The sequence below is a fragment of the Sinocyclocheilus anshuiensis genome, unplaced genomic scaffold, assembly GCF_001515605.1.
Source record: "Sinocyclocheilus anshuiensis isolate Anshui unplaced genomic scaffold, SAMN03320099.WGS_v1.1 scaffold145, whole genome shotgun sequence".
NCBI classification, from domain to species: Eukaryota; Metazoa; Chordata; class Actinopteri; order Cypriniformes; family Cyprinidae; genus Sinocyclocheilus; species Sinocyclocheilus anshuiensis.
In genome coordinates this window covers 1701574-1716995 of record NW_015537973.1, presented here as the reverse complement: position 1 = coordinate 1716995, position 15422 = coordinate 1701574, and positions in this window count along the sequence as shown.

Below are 15422 nucleotides of genomic sequence, written 5' to 3'. Positions count from 1 at the left end.
TGTTTTCTTTTTTTTTTTTTTTTTTTTGTAATTGAGCTATTAGCCCCTCCCAGGACCTTCTAGAAGTCACTAATTGAAACCAGATGATCAAGTGAGGCAACGGAGGTGAAATTGTTCTCAAATGTAAGGTGTAAAACTAAATAAAAGAAAACAGCTGTAATCTTGATCAAGCATAACATAACATAACATAACATAACATAAACACCCTAGTGTTGATGTTAAAACATAGAATGTGCACTCTGAGAGGAAAAATGAAGCATGACAGATAAAGCAAATGATTAGATTTCACAATATATTTCTTCGCCTCTGCTTTTCTTTCCAAAAAAAAAAGGTGAGGGTGTGGGGTGTGGATGGGGGGACTCAGACGACTGCTCTTACAGGGTTTTTAATTCAATAAATATTAATTGCCATGTCAAGACATCTGCACACAGATGAATTATTTAATGATAGACACTCTGTCTATTTGAAATATGACACTCTGAAGGCACTTTATGCAAACAGTCTGGGTTGCAGGACTTGGGAAAAATGTCAGAGCAGAACACGGAGTTCAAACGTAGTTCACTGTCATTAATGTTGCAGTGTAAAAGCAACTCAATGTGACGAAAAAACACGCGCGCACAGGAAAAAAAAAAGGGCTTGGGAAAGCGATGAGGGCCCCGAGTACAAGAGAAAAGACTTTCTCCCACAGCAGAAGTAGAATTTTAATGGCTTTTGTGCTAAAGCATTTACAGGAACTTGAGCATCAGAATACCTACTGATGTGGGCAAGCAGTCGGACAGACCATCTATTCCATCAAGTTAGTCAAAAAGCCCTGAGCGAGTTTTTGTCTGAACACAGCCTCCCGGCTATCATAAACCCTAAAGAAAACAATGCTTTTTGCTGACAGAACATCATATTTCACATTTCATTACGGCGAAGAGACAAGAAAGAGAGGGAGAAACTACAATTACATTTCTGTGTGGAACAGGGCAAACAGTTCTGGGGCTGGATACCTTTGACACAAGCAAAATGATTATAATTAACAAGACTGATGATAATGATGATAGGCGAGAGCTATTGCCTGTGATGGGGCAGACAGATTGGACAAGCCTTCAAAGCAATATTTACCTGGTCTTTTTTATCTTGCATAAGGCATGAGAAAAATGAATATTCAAGTATTCGCTTTTAATGATAGACACTCTGTCTATTTGAAATATGACACTCTGAAGGCACTTTATGCAAACAGTCTGGGTTGCAGGACTTGGGAAAAATGTCAGAGCAGAACACGGAGTTCAAACGTAGTTCACTGTCATTAATGTTGCAGTGTAAAAGCAACTCAATGTGACGAAAAAACACGCGCGCACAGGAAAAAAAAAAGGGCTTGGGAAAGCGATGAGGGCCCCGAGTACAAGAGAAAAGACTTTCTCCCACAGCAGAAGTAGAATTTTAATGGCTTTTGTGCTAAAGCATTTACAGGAACTTGAGCATCAGAATACCTACTGATGTGGGCAAGCAGTCGGACAGACCATCTATTCCATCAAGTTAGTCAAAAAGCCCTGAGCGAGTTTTTGTCTGAACACAGCCTCCCGGCTATCATAAACCCTAAAGAAAACAATGCTTTTTGCTGACAGAACATCATATTTCACATTTCATTACGGCGAAGAGACAAGAAAGAGAGGGAGAAACTACAATTACATTTCTGTGTGGAACAGGGCAAACAGTTCTGGGGCTGGATACCTTTGACACAAGCAAAATGATTATAATTAACAAGACTGATGATAATGATGATAGGCGAGAGCTATTGCCTGTGATGGGGCAGACAGATTGGACAAGCCTTCAAAGCAATATTTACCTGGTCTTTTTTATGTTGCATAAGGCATGAGAAAAATGAATATTCAAGTATTCGCTTCTCTTGTTCATGACGTGAGAATTGTGAAATTCCTTTTACTTGTTTTTCAACAGAACATCTTTTGATTCTATTAAATTCTTCACACAAGAATAACACAATTACATGCTCAAACAAGGTCAGTTAAGCTGCCAACAACAAAACAAAAAAAATATTTTTTTGTTCTCTAGTGGCGTGGGTTTCATTTAATCACAGGGAAATGGGTGAATAACTCAATGAATGAATGTATGAACCATAGGCAGATTGCTTTATTAGTGGACAGTTTATGATAGGGTTTAATATAATAATTTAGTGCTCTGGATCATTTATAATAATTTGAAAGGTTAATTATATTAATGTTGGCATCTGCTTTTAACATGCATGTTGTGAAATAATACAGAGATCCTAGCAAAAATGTAATATATTTAAAATGCATTTATTTTATACTATGTATAGCTCAAATCTATTAACATATTTACTGACATATTCCGTGAGACTTACTGATATAAAATTATAATCGGTCCCACTTTATATTAGGTGGCCTTAACTACTATGTACTTACATTTAAATTAATGATTTGATACAATGCACTTATTGTGTACATACATGTTTTTACATTGTACTTAAAATTAAAATTAAAAAATACCTGTTATGTAATTAGATCTGTAATTAATTTCTGTTATTACATTTATAAATACACTGTTGACCCATCCCTTACACCTTAACCCACCCTTAAACCTACCCATACCACCAAACCTGTTCCTAACCTTACCCATATCCCACCTCAATAGCAGCAAAAGTGTTTTGCAATACAATATGAACACAATAAATACATTGTACTTATTTTTTTGATGTAAGTGCATAGTAGTTAAGGCCACCTAATATAAAATGGGACCAAGAGGTCTTTTAATGCAAGATATTTAAAGTGAACCTGAAGTATACTTGCAATAGTTCCACTTTAGCACAATCAAATATACTTCAGTATATCTTTAGTTGGACTTAAGCACTACTTCCACACAATTAAAGTGCATTAAGTACAAAATAAGTTGTACCAATTTAGCAGACTTTACGTATTAGTATACTAAAAGTACAATTGCAGGGTATTTTTATTAAGTACATATATATGTAAATGTATCTGTAGTACACTTAACATGAAATAAATGTATTTCAAATACATTTTAGTATATTCATTTCTCAACAGGGGAGTTTGGTAGCAAACATGGTGGATATATATACAGTTTTTACATCTGTTGTATGCACAACAACACTATTATGCCAATCAATACCAAAAAGTGCTCATTACTAGGGTTGGGTTTTGACACAAATTTCACAATTCGATTCGATTCTCATTCACAAACTTGTGATTCGATTCGATTACCAATTCGATTAGATTCGATTCAATATAGATTATTTTGGATATATATATATCAGGTACAGTACTTTTTTAAATATAAACATTTAAATGTTGGCTGTCCTAAAAAAAAAAGGATTTATTCAAACATAAATTAAACATTGAAGAACAGTAAAAATTATGTTATATAGTGCATATATTTAGCAAAATACCCCTCTCTACAGTTTATTTTTCTATCTGACTAAAGAGTTTATGGTCACCAAATATGTTTTTTTCTGAGGTAAATGTGACGTTACGTGATATTGTTTACAGGATATGGATTTTTAAGTTGTTCTCTTTCTTTTAACTTACCTTTGGATGTTTAGTCATGTTTATTTTGTGCTGAAACTGGTATTAATGTGGAGGAGATGATTAGTTCACGTGTACTATGCACTGCCGCGTCTGTTGATCGAGGCGCTACAGCGATCTGTCACTTTAAACGGCGCCAAAATGGCATTTATTGTTTAAATACTGCAATACAATGGATATAATTTGAAATATGAGACTTTGTTTTATATTAAAAGTACCAAAGCACAATGCTTATTGCGATTTATTGGATGGGAAGTACTCTTCAATGTTCCGTCCATTAACTGAAAACAGGCTACACTAATCGATTATTGGGATTTAAGAATCGATATCGTTCTGTAAAAATGAGAATCGATTAATATTGAGATATCTATATTTTTTACCCAGCCCTACTCATTACATCAGTAGTATAAGAGGTTCAACAAACTAATCAAGCCAGTGAAATACATCCACTCTGATAAGAGCAGAATCTGTCATTGAAAGGAATCAAGAAAATTTAGCTGAGCTATCTTTCAAGGTCAGGAGGGAATGCCTGCATATATTACAGAACTGTGAGAACCGGGCTGCCTGCTTGAACCATAAAAACTGTCAATTTGATAATGAGTGAAGGAGGAAGCCATGTGAGAGATTAAAACATGAGTGTCTATAGCGCATCAGCTTCTAGCCGTCAGCTCCTGTGCTCTGCGCTAACAGCACCTAGCTGCTTAACCTCATTACTCTATTTGTGGAACATGCCAGAAACAGGAAAGCAGAGGCCTGACTCTGCTTTATGAGACTTTCTTTTGCCTGCTCTCATGCCTGTCAGAAGGCTATTATCCCTACACCTCGAAAACTCACTCTTGTCTGCCATCAGTGCCACGTGAATGGCAGACAAGAGACAAAATAGTGTTACAACCACAGCTTTGACTAAAAGAAGTGAACAGGATGACTTGTGAGCCATGTTACAGTGTTACAGATTAAATCCCAATCTGTTCACTGAACTTTCACAACTAACAACAAACTAGATATCTATGAGCTGAACTGTTTATTTTGTTTGTTCTGCCTTTTGGACGGACAAGAACTCATATACTACACTATTATACTGTATATAGAAAAACCATTTTGGGTTCCACAAAGACCCTTTCTAGAAGGAACCTTTTGTGTAATAGAAATGTTCCATGGATGTTTGTTTAAGATTCATTCATGGAACTTTAGATGCCAATAAAGTATCTTTCTTTTAAGATTGTTTTTTACTGCTGTGCCACTATGTGAGTCATTTTATTATGGCGTATGTGGCGTAATTCCAACCCATCCCTAAATGGCATGTTGTTAAAGTGAACTGGTGAATGGTTGCTTTTTGTGTCAGAATAACAGTGGACAGAATAAGTTGAGGGAGAGACTTTGCTGCAAGTCAACAGTCTGGCTACACAAGACTAAAATCACTCAGAGTTAACATCTTTAGCTGAATCGTCATTATGTTCTGAGACGACCAAATGTTTCCCAGAATTGAAAAAGGGAAATCACTGGTGAGGATAATGATCATGCTTAGGTCATTAGCTACACTGTTAAATGACTCCAGAAGTATGCTTCGTCTGATTGGCTGATTGATCTGGCTTATGTGCATTCTTCTGCTCTTCCTTCATAATGCACTGGCTAAAACAATAGCTATTGACCCGTCTCTGGTGTACCTGTGAAAAACTGCGCTATAACTTCACTTTATTGTCACTTTTAAGGAGAGTCCACAAGGCTGTTAAGGATTTTTAGTGGCCACATGGAAACATTAAACCTTTTTTCCCCCTGTTGGGAGCATTTATAGTAGACAAACATATTGTGAACTAACACTCAGTTTTTCATTTCATTGAAAAGTATCTCCAGAGATTGCAGTGACAATCTACAACCTACACTTTTATTCTTATTTACTGATATTTGATAGACACTGATGTAAATGAGTATTTTCCATATATGGAAAACAGGCTAGACTAATCGATTCTTGGGATTTAAGAATCGATATCGTTCTGTAAAAATGAGAATCGATTAATATTGAGATATCTATATTTTTTACCCAGCCCTACTCATTACATCAGTAGTATAAGAGGTTCAACAAACTAATCAAGCCAGTGAAATACATCCACTCTGATAAGAGCAGAATCTGTCATTGAAAGGAATCAAGAAAATTTAGCTGAGCTATCTTTCAAGGTCAGGAGGGAATGCCTGCATATATTACAGAACTGTGAGAACCGGGCTGCCTGCTTGAACCATAAAAACTGTCAATTTGATAATGAGTGAAGGAGGAAGCCATGTGAGAGATTAAAACATGAGTGTCTATAGCGCATCAGCTTCTAGCCGTCAGCTCCTGTGCTCTGCGGTAACAGCACCTAGCTGCTTAACCTCATTACTCTATTTGTGGAACATGCCAGAAACAGGAAAGCAGAGGCCTGACTCTGCTTTATGAGACTTTCTTTTGCCTGCTCTCATGCCTGTCAGAAGGCTATTATCCCTACACCTCGAAAACTCACTCTTGTCTGCCATCAGTGCCACGTGAATGGCAGACAAGAGACAAAATAGTGTTACAACCACAGCTTTGACTAAAAGAAGTGAACAGGATGACTTGTGAGCCATGTTACAGTGTTACAGATTAAATCCCAATCTGTTCACTGAACTTTCACAACTAACAACAAACTAGATATCTATGAGCTGAACTGTTTATTTTGTTTGTTCTGCCTTTTGGACGGACAAGAACTCATATACTACACTATTATACTGTATATAGAAAAACCATTTTGGGTTCCACAAAGACCCTTTCTAGAAGGAACCTTTTGTGTAATAGAAATGTTCCATGGATGTTTGTTTAAGATTCATTCATGGAACTTTAGATGCCAATAAAGTATCTTTCTTTTAAGATTGTTTTTTACTGCTGTGCCACTATGTGAGTCATTTTATTATGGCGTATGTGGCGTAATTCCAACCCATCCCTAAATGGCATGTTGTTAAAGTGAACTGGTGAATGGTTGCTTTTTGTGTCAGAATAACAGTGGACAGAATAAGTTGAGGGAGAGACTTTGCTGCAAGTCAACAGTCTGGCTACACAAGACTAAAATCACTCAGAGTTAACATCTTTAGCTGAATCGTCATTATGTTCTGAGACGACCAAATGTTTCCCAGAATTGAAAAAGGGAAATCACTGGTGAGGATAATGATCATGCTTAGGTCATTAGCTACACTGTTAAATGACTCCAGAAGTATGCTTCGTCTGATTGGCTGATTGATCTGGCTTATGTGCATTCTTCTGCTCTTCCTTCATAATGCACTGGCTAAAACAATAGCTATTGACCCGTCTCTGGTGTACCTGTGAAAAACTGCGCTATAACTTCACTTTATTGTCACTTTTAAGGAGAGTCCACAAGGCTGTTAAGGATTTTTAGTGGCCACATGGAAACATTAAACCTTTTTTCCCCCTGTTGGGAGCATTTATAGTAGACAAACATATTGTGAACTAACACTCAGTTTTTCATTTCATTGAAAAGTATCTCCAGAGATTGCAGTGACAATCTACAACCTACACTTTTATTCTTATTTACTGATATTTGATAGACACTGATGTAAATGAGTATTTTCCATATATGACACTTTTAATAAATTGAATGAATTCTACACCAAGGCAGGCCTTTCCCAAAAACAACCTAAATTCTATGTTTTGCCTTCCACCCAGGCAAGCAAATGTTACTGATCCGACTCCTACATTCGTGTACAGTTAATTGAAATGCTCACTGTGAGAATGCCGGGCTTGCAAATAGTTTGATCAATACACAGTGAGATGTGTAAATTGATCTTTGAAGTAGTCATCTCACTTAGTGAAGTGTTCAATCAGTCTAATTCAGAGCCGCTTGTGCCTCGTGTGGTCTTCAGCCAATTCATTTGCTGTGAATTTTCAATGAACGAATTCCCACTGCCATTTACTGATCGCTAGCAGGGAGTTTGTCTACTGAAAATGGAGCTCCATCCTGTTTACGACAAAATGGGTGTTTCAAATCATGGTTCCCTGCACTCATTTCAGCGAATAAATAAATAAATACATAAAGTAAAGTACGAATCAAGCATACTTTGTTATTTGCCATGCTTTTGGAAAGCAGGCAAAAAAAAAAAAAAAAAGACTAATAATAACAACAGTAAATTAAATGTAAACACTCTCTCAAAATAAAAATGAGAACTGTGCTCAAGATACTGTTCTCCATAGAGAACGAGATCAACTGGTACTACTAATAATATGGAAATAGTGTTGTGACAGCCACAAACTGTAACTATATACTGTACAGTTAACAGCACAGTTATGTAGTTTTTTATTGATCTCACCCTTTTAATGATTAGTGGAGAATTCCAATTAAGGGTAGCAGTCCCATTAAGAGACCAAACACATCATGATCTGGCTTTGATGTAAAAGATCAGAAGTTATTTAAATTCTAAAGGACTAAAATCATAACAATCAATTCATGCATATTATATTTGTAAAAAAAAAAACATTTAATATCAGACAGATGGGCCAAAAAAGTGGCTGGAGTAGCTGCATCTCATCAAAAAAAAATAATAAAATAAAATAAATAAATAAATAAAATAAATGAGGTGCACATCAACTGAAAACACATTGGCGCAACAGGCGCTCCCAGTGTTGACAGCTCAGTTGATTATAAATGGAAGCAATCAAAAAGTTCCCAGTGCAGACATGTGTAATAAAACTTTTTTTGATGGATGCAAGCAGGTATAGGCAGCTCATCTGTTGATGTCACCTAGACTATAGCTGCTCACATACATTTGTGTTTTAGGTCTGTAATAAGCAGGTGCTTAATTTAAAATATATATTGCATATAATGTATATACACTACAGTTTTCTAGTGTCAGTTTGAGGTTGCTTTTGAAAAAAATGCTTTTGGAAAAAAAAAATCTATTATGCTTACCAAGGCTGCATTGATCAAAATACAGTAAAACAGTGATATTGTAAAATAATATTACAATTTCATATAATATATTATATTTTAAAATGTAATTTATTCCTGTGATGGCAAAGCTTAATTTTTAGCAGCCATTCAGTGTCACATGATCCTTCAGAAATCATTCTAATAGGCTGATTTGCTGCACATTTCTTATTATCAATAATGGAAAAAGTATTACATATTTTTTTTGTGGACAATGTGATTTATTTATTTATTTATTTATGAATTATTTGATGAATAGAATGTTCAAAAGGAACAGTATTTTCTTTTAATAGAAATCCTTTTTAACACTGTAAAAGTGTTTACTGCCACTTTTAATCGATTTAATGCATCTTCACTGAGTTAATAATAATAATTTAAAAAAATCATACTGACCACAAACTTTTAAACAATAGTGTATAAATATTTGGCTAATATAATATTATAATTTCATATAATATATTATATTTTAAAATGCAATTTATTCATGTGATGGCAAAGCTGAATTTTTAGCAGCCATTCAGTGTCACATGATGCTTCAGAAATCATTCTAGGTTGATTTGCTGCTCATTTCTTGTTGTCAATAATGGAAAAAGTTGGGCTATTAAATATTTTTGTGGACAATGTGATTTATTTATTTATTTATTCTTTGATGAATATAATGTTTTAATCAATTTAATGCATCCTCAATTAGTTAATAAATAATAATAAAAAAAAAATCATTCTGACCCCAACCTTTTAAACAATAGTGTATAAATATTTGGCTAATTTTTAAAGATTCTTAAGATAGAACAAAATTGAACTGAACCGTAGGCAGGATTTAAGCATAAACATTTAACACTTGAAGAGTAGAAATGATCTCTGCTGTAGTTTAGAGACCCCTGCTGTAAAGTTTAATATAAGTGTACAGGTAAGGCACCCAGGACTAAAAATAACCTTAATGACCTTAATGGTACATTATACACTTTATGCATCCAGTCTAGGCTAAATTCATTGCTCTCTGAACTTCTAGTACCCAATTAAGGTTCGACTCAGTGGGCATAACAATTGTATTCAGCCGAAGCTGAAATGTTTAACAGGGCCCAAGAGGGGAAGGAGTGAAGCAATGTCACAAAGGGAAGAGGACAGATCAGTACTGACGCCAGATATCAGACACATCCCAACCACTCCAGAGCACTGCCAGTCCCTTAGTGCAGTCACAGGGGGGGCATAATATGTGCACTCGCTCTGTGTCATTTCCTGATGGGACGTCAAACAGCAGGCACTTATCGCGAGCGGTATTCCGCAGCACAGTGGCATGGTCTTCACGTTGAGTGCCTGACGTAAGTCTAAGTTAATCAAGCCACGCCGGACTACCTGGAGAGAACAAACGTGTATGAAAGGGAGGGGAAAATGTGTGTTCCATATTCATGATTAACAAGGCCATTTTTCCACTCCTCAACCAATTGGCTGAAAGGATGGGAAAGGGATGGAAGCGAGTTAGGAAAGAGACTGAAAGTTATAAGTTTCTAAACGACTAAGCAGCTTGGTACACGTTATAAGAGTGAGAGAGATCAAGAAAGAGAGAAGAGAAAGGCATTCGATTTGTGTTGATTCTCACTGAGAATCACTGTTTTTACGTCCCATAAATTGCAAGTAATGTTCAGTAGTTGCTTCACTTCATTTCGACTATTAAAACCTATTATTACAGTATTAAGCAGTATTATGTGTTATACTGGTTTATAATATTTTGTCATTTATTGAATTTTTGAACATTTATTATTATAATATTACTTTATATATCACTGCCTATAATATTTAAGAGTTGATATTATACATATCATTTAAAAATGCTATAACCAAAGACTTTGAATATATGGCATGCTGCTTTTGATACTGTGTAAACGTTTTATATTCTTTGTAAACTGTATTGTCTTTTTTATTTATCTATTCCCTTATTTTTATTGTATTTTATTTGATAACTAGGCTACATTATGTGTTTGTGTTTTATTTCTATATTTTTAAAGTTGCATGGGTTTGGGGTAGGTTTTAGGTTTGTATATTTGCTACGTGTTTTGTATTCGTGTATATCTTTGAAAAGAAAACTCAATAAAACAGTTGCTAACAAAAAAAATAAAAATAATAAATAATAATAAAAATGCTAGAACCACACTATATGTACAAACGCCAACATATACAAAGGATATCATGTTAACCAGTCCACATTCCACTAAAAATAAATCACTGGTTGATAACGTAAATTGTCTGGAAGAAGAAAAATATATATTTATTAAAAGCTGTCAAACTGTACAAACCAAGTGTTCTTCATGTGTGCGGTTTTTTGCAGGATTTCAGTAAAGGACATAGGGAGAAACTGATAAAGGTCTTTTCCTTTGAAAATGAGAGAGAGAGGGAGTGAAGAGAGAGGAGAGAACTTTATGGATTTTCCTCCTGAAAATAATCTCAGCCTTCCACTTCAAGGGCACAGTAGGGGCTTTGCTTTGAATCAAGGCAAATGCAAACCCACCCATAGGTAGGGAGAGGTGAGCAGAGGTAAACTAGAAGGGGAAGTGGGTGGAGTGATAGAGAGGGGGAGAGAGAGAATGGGCATGCTAATAGAGCGAAAGGGGAAAAATGAGGATAAGAAATACAAAACATTTTGCTTTTCAATAGCATTGGTGCACCGAGGATCACTGTGTCTGGCCAATGGAAATATACCAGGAACAGCATTTATTTGACACCGTGATCTGACCTGCTGACACTGTGCTGAACCAAAAAAAAAAAAAACGTTATTAAATCTGATGCTTGTACGAGCACTTCCCCTTGTGCAAGCTGATATGGATCAGAGCTAAGAAAGAAGTAGCTGCATTGTAAAGAAAATGAAGAATATGACTAAAAAAAATGTCAGTTTCTCTACTTTGTTTACAAGACAGGCAAACAGGAAAAAGAAGAGGGTGATTAAAGCAAAAATGGAAGGATGTTTTGAGTAGTGTGCATGTCTGTACGAGAGAGGGCACGTTCCTCACATGCATCTTCATCAGGGCCTGTTTGAGAAAGACTTTTTATTTCACATATGGCTTCTGCTTGACAATTGGACATGGTCCAGGGCCTCCCTTCACGGAGAACATCCTTCATCTCTCTTTCATTATTCAACCACATGCCTGAAAATGGGATAATGGGGAGATCAAATTGGCCTCATTGTTATTACCAGTTTGATTATTTTTATACGGACTCCTCTTACTCATGTGCTCTGTTTTCAAACCCATTTCCAAAGCCCCTAATGACATAATGAAGCTCTAATGAGCAGAAGAGACAAAGGGAGAGAAGGAGACGAGCTCATGTCCGAAAGTGGAACCATTAGTCAAGCTTGGACACTGCGAATGTTATTAGCAACATCTGATTGTGCACTTTAATTTTTGAGAATGTGTATGTGCTGAGAAACAAACAAACAAAAAAAAAATTGGGTTAACAGCCGACCCTATGATGCAATAGCAGCAAATGAAAAATAAATCTAATTTTTTACGAGCAATAGAAGATAAGGCTTTGATGTATTCCTTTTCATCTGCTCACATTGTTCACTACCTGTCAATGAGTTTTACTGTGATCGTGTTTGTTCAGGGATATTTTAGCTGTTTCACACTTTTTCTGCACCTTAATTTCAGCTGGGGATGGGAATGGGATCCCATCTGATTGTGTTTGCCACGGCCCACCTAGTACGTAGTCCGTCAAAACACGGGCGGCCCAGTGCCAGTCTAAACACCCTGTTCAACTCGCTGTGGGGGGAAGCTCATTCCAAACGATGTCTTTTTTATCATAAAAGCAGCAGGATGCCACAACAACTCACGGCAAACCTTTGCCTCTCGCCGGGAGAGTGTGTGATTTGATGCAGCCTAAATAAGAAGAAACAGGAGCCAGTAAATTAGAAAAAATATATCACGTTACCCCACCAACAACCTCAGTCACTGGAAAGGTTCCAGGCCATATAAAGTTTGTCAGCGGCGCTCATACGTTTGCGGGGTGTTGGGGCATGTGTGATTATATTTGCTCTGTGCTCTATCATTAAAGGGGGAGAGTGGGCTGCATCAATGTCTGTCTGGAGAGATGAAATTGCAGAAGGGATGCATTGCGCCTGTGCTAACATCATTAGTGCAGTCATTTACACGAAATTTCATTCAAATTTCATTAAGAGCGAAAGCTCACTCTCGAGAAATGTCTGTAACGCTGGTGACACAGACAGATGCTCCGACCCCAGATGCATAAAGGGTACAATTAACTCAGCCCTTTTTATCAGCAGGGTTAGTCAAATTAATCACAAATAACCATTTTATTTATTTATACAAATGTCTGAAGCTTTGCACAGATATACAAAATTTGGCTTTATAAACCAACACAGTATATTGCCTGTTCATTACAGAGCTCTCCGGACTATTTAATTGCGATTGGCTTTGCATTTAATCACCCTACCGGGATTTATTTTGCGATAATGTCCGGATGATTGTGCATTATCCCTTACATATCACTCTCTGATGGTATGTGATTTCCATTCAAGCAGCAAATGACATTCCCAATCATAGCACAGCAAGCCATTCCTCATTATTCTCTTTCTTTAATCACTGGCAGGGTTCAGTGGCTGTGTAAAATTTTAAGGTGTTTCGAGTGATGAGAACTTTAAGGAAAAAAAATAAAAAATAAATAAATAAAATTAAGCAAAACATAAAATAAAATAAAATAATAAAATAAAATAGCACATGAAGTGCTTGGTATTTTAAATTCATGAGCCAGTAATCTAATTTCTAATTAGTTTTAAATTATAGAAGTTTAAAATGGAAATAAATCAATACTTTTTAATCCTATTCTTATTTTCCTTTTGTAATTTTGAAATTATATTTTATAGGCATAGATTTTAAAAAGTAAATAATCTTCCTTCTTTCAAGTTTTATTAATCATCTGTATATATATATTTTTTTTGATCCAAGAAACTACATCATGGAGTTTTACAAACACTGATAGATCAATTAAATATATTTAAGTTCACTCTCAGCAGCTCGTACTATCACATAGTCTGCTGAAGATTTCTTTAGACATGTCACGCTTAAAGAGCATAATGCATGAGCTACTTTAAATAATTCTCCACAAAACAGCGTGACCCTGTGGATGAGTGTTTGGTGTGCAGGTAACAGAAAGACAGAAAGAAAAACAGAAGAAAATAAAGGATAGAGGGAGAGGAGGAGAAACGTGCGTGTCTACCTCCAGTAGAGGGAAGGGCATGAGGTTAATGAAAAGTGACAAAGCCAGATAGCCTTTCCATTCGCGTCTCTTTGGTGAGTATGTTGCTACGATGGAGCGCACCCAAAAATCCTTGTTCCCTTTTAACAAGGTCAAAGCCACGGTCGAGTGCTATTCATGTTCTCCTTCTCCTCCTCTTCAATCTCTCTCTCCCCCTCCGTTTTCTCCCTCCCTCACAACGGCAGAGAAACCTGCTCAACAATAAAATCCCACCCTTCCATGTCAAACCCAATGACTTGCTTTTGAATCATCATTGAGAAGTGAATCTCAAAGTGATTAACTATATTAATTATAAAAAAAAAAGAAAAAAAAAATTAAATGGCCACATTACTGGACACATTAAACCTTACTAATAGCTGCCTAACTCGATAGGTTTGGGCACAGAGAGGTTAAGGAACAGCATGGGGTATGCTTTTAAAATGTGGGTGTTTGCAGAGTATGTGTGCAAAGTATGTGTGCGCACATGCGTGTGTGTTTTCTCCCCTCACACTTTTAATTCTGATTAAAAATGGAGTGTTAATGAAGCATGAATAGACTAATTGCTGCTGTCATCAAGGCAGCAGGAGACAAAGCACTTGACATTTGGAACAAGCTATGAAGGGATGACATCGGCAAGAAGGAGATGAAAAAAAAGGGAACTTCTTAAACCTTTCTGGAGAGGGTCAAATGAAACTTTGGGACTTGTTAAATTATTGCAAAGTGCAAATAAGCTTGTCTGGAAACTCTCCTCTCCTTCAAATTAAATGTGTGAGTACAAAAAAGTAAGAATAACGTAAATATCAAAATATTTTTTTGAGGTTGAAAAAAAAAAGGTAACCTATGTACAGTTCATTAAACAATAACAATAGTTATCTCACCACATCTGCTCTCTAGCCAAGATATAATAATAATAATAATAATAGTAATAATAATAATCCACACTAGATCTAGTGCAAGGTGTATTTACATTTTTTCATTTTGCATACAGTTTTATAACTGTAGAGTAACAACTGTAATGTTTCTGATGTAGAAGGTTTAAATTTATATTCAAGCATTATAATGAAAAACTTAACAAATCTGTTAAAAGGAAATTTATTTGCAATTAAAAGTTAAAGTTCTAACTTTGCAACAATCGTTAGGAGGCAAATCAATGGGCTGATTCAAACTCATCTATCCTAATTCTACAATCAAGCACTGCTTTTAGCCACTTATTAAGACGACCTCCTACTGCAAATTTATTTAGATATATGATGTTTGAGGAAATTAGATGCATGTAGGGGGTGTAGTTGTGATGCTAAAAATCTAATATTTGTTAGTGTATGGGAAATAATGTTATTAGTTGGGTGCGCTGGAAAAGCAATAAAATAAGATTGAAGGAAGAACAATTAGAATGTATTGCAAGTTGCCATCATCAATGACGTCATATTTGTAAGTGTGCCAAAATGTCAGGAACATAAAAATACTCTCAGAAAAAAAAACTATTTCATATAATACAATTGTAAAACTTGAATAGCATTAAATTATTACCAAATAAGTTATTATCAAATGTTGTTGTTATTATTATTATTATTTTATACGAATGCTATCAACAATGTATTTTGTTATTTTAAAAACAACAAAAAAAATCTGTCATAGATTTTATCACTTTATCGCTCAGATTTTGTATCACTGTTTT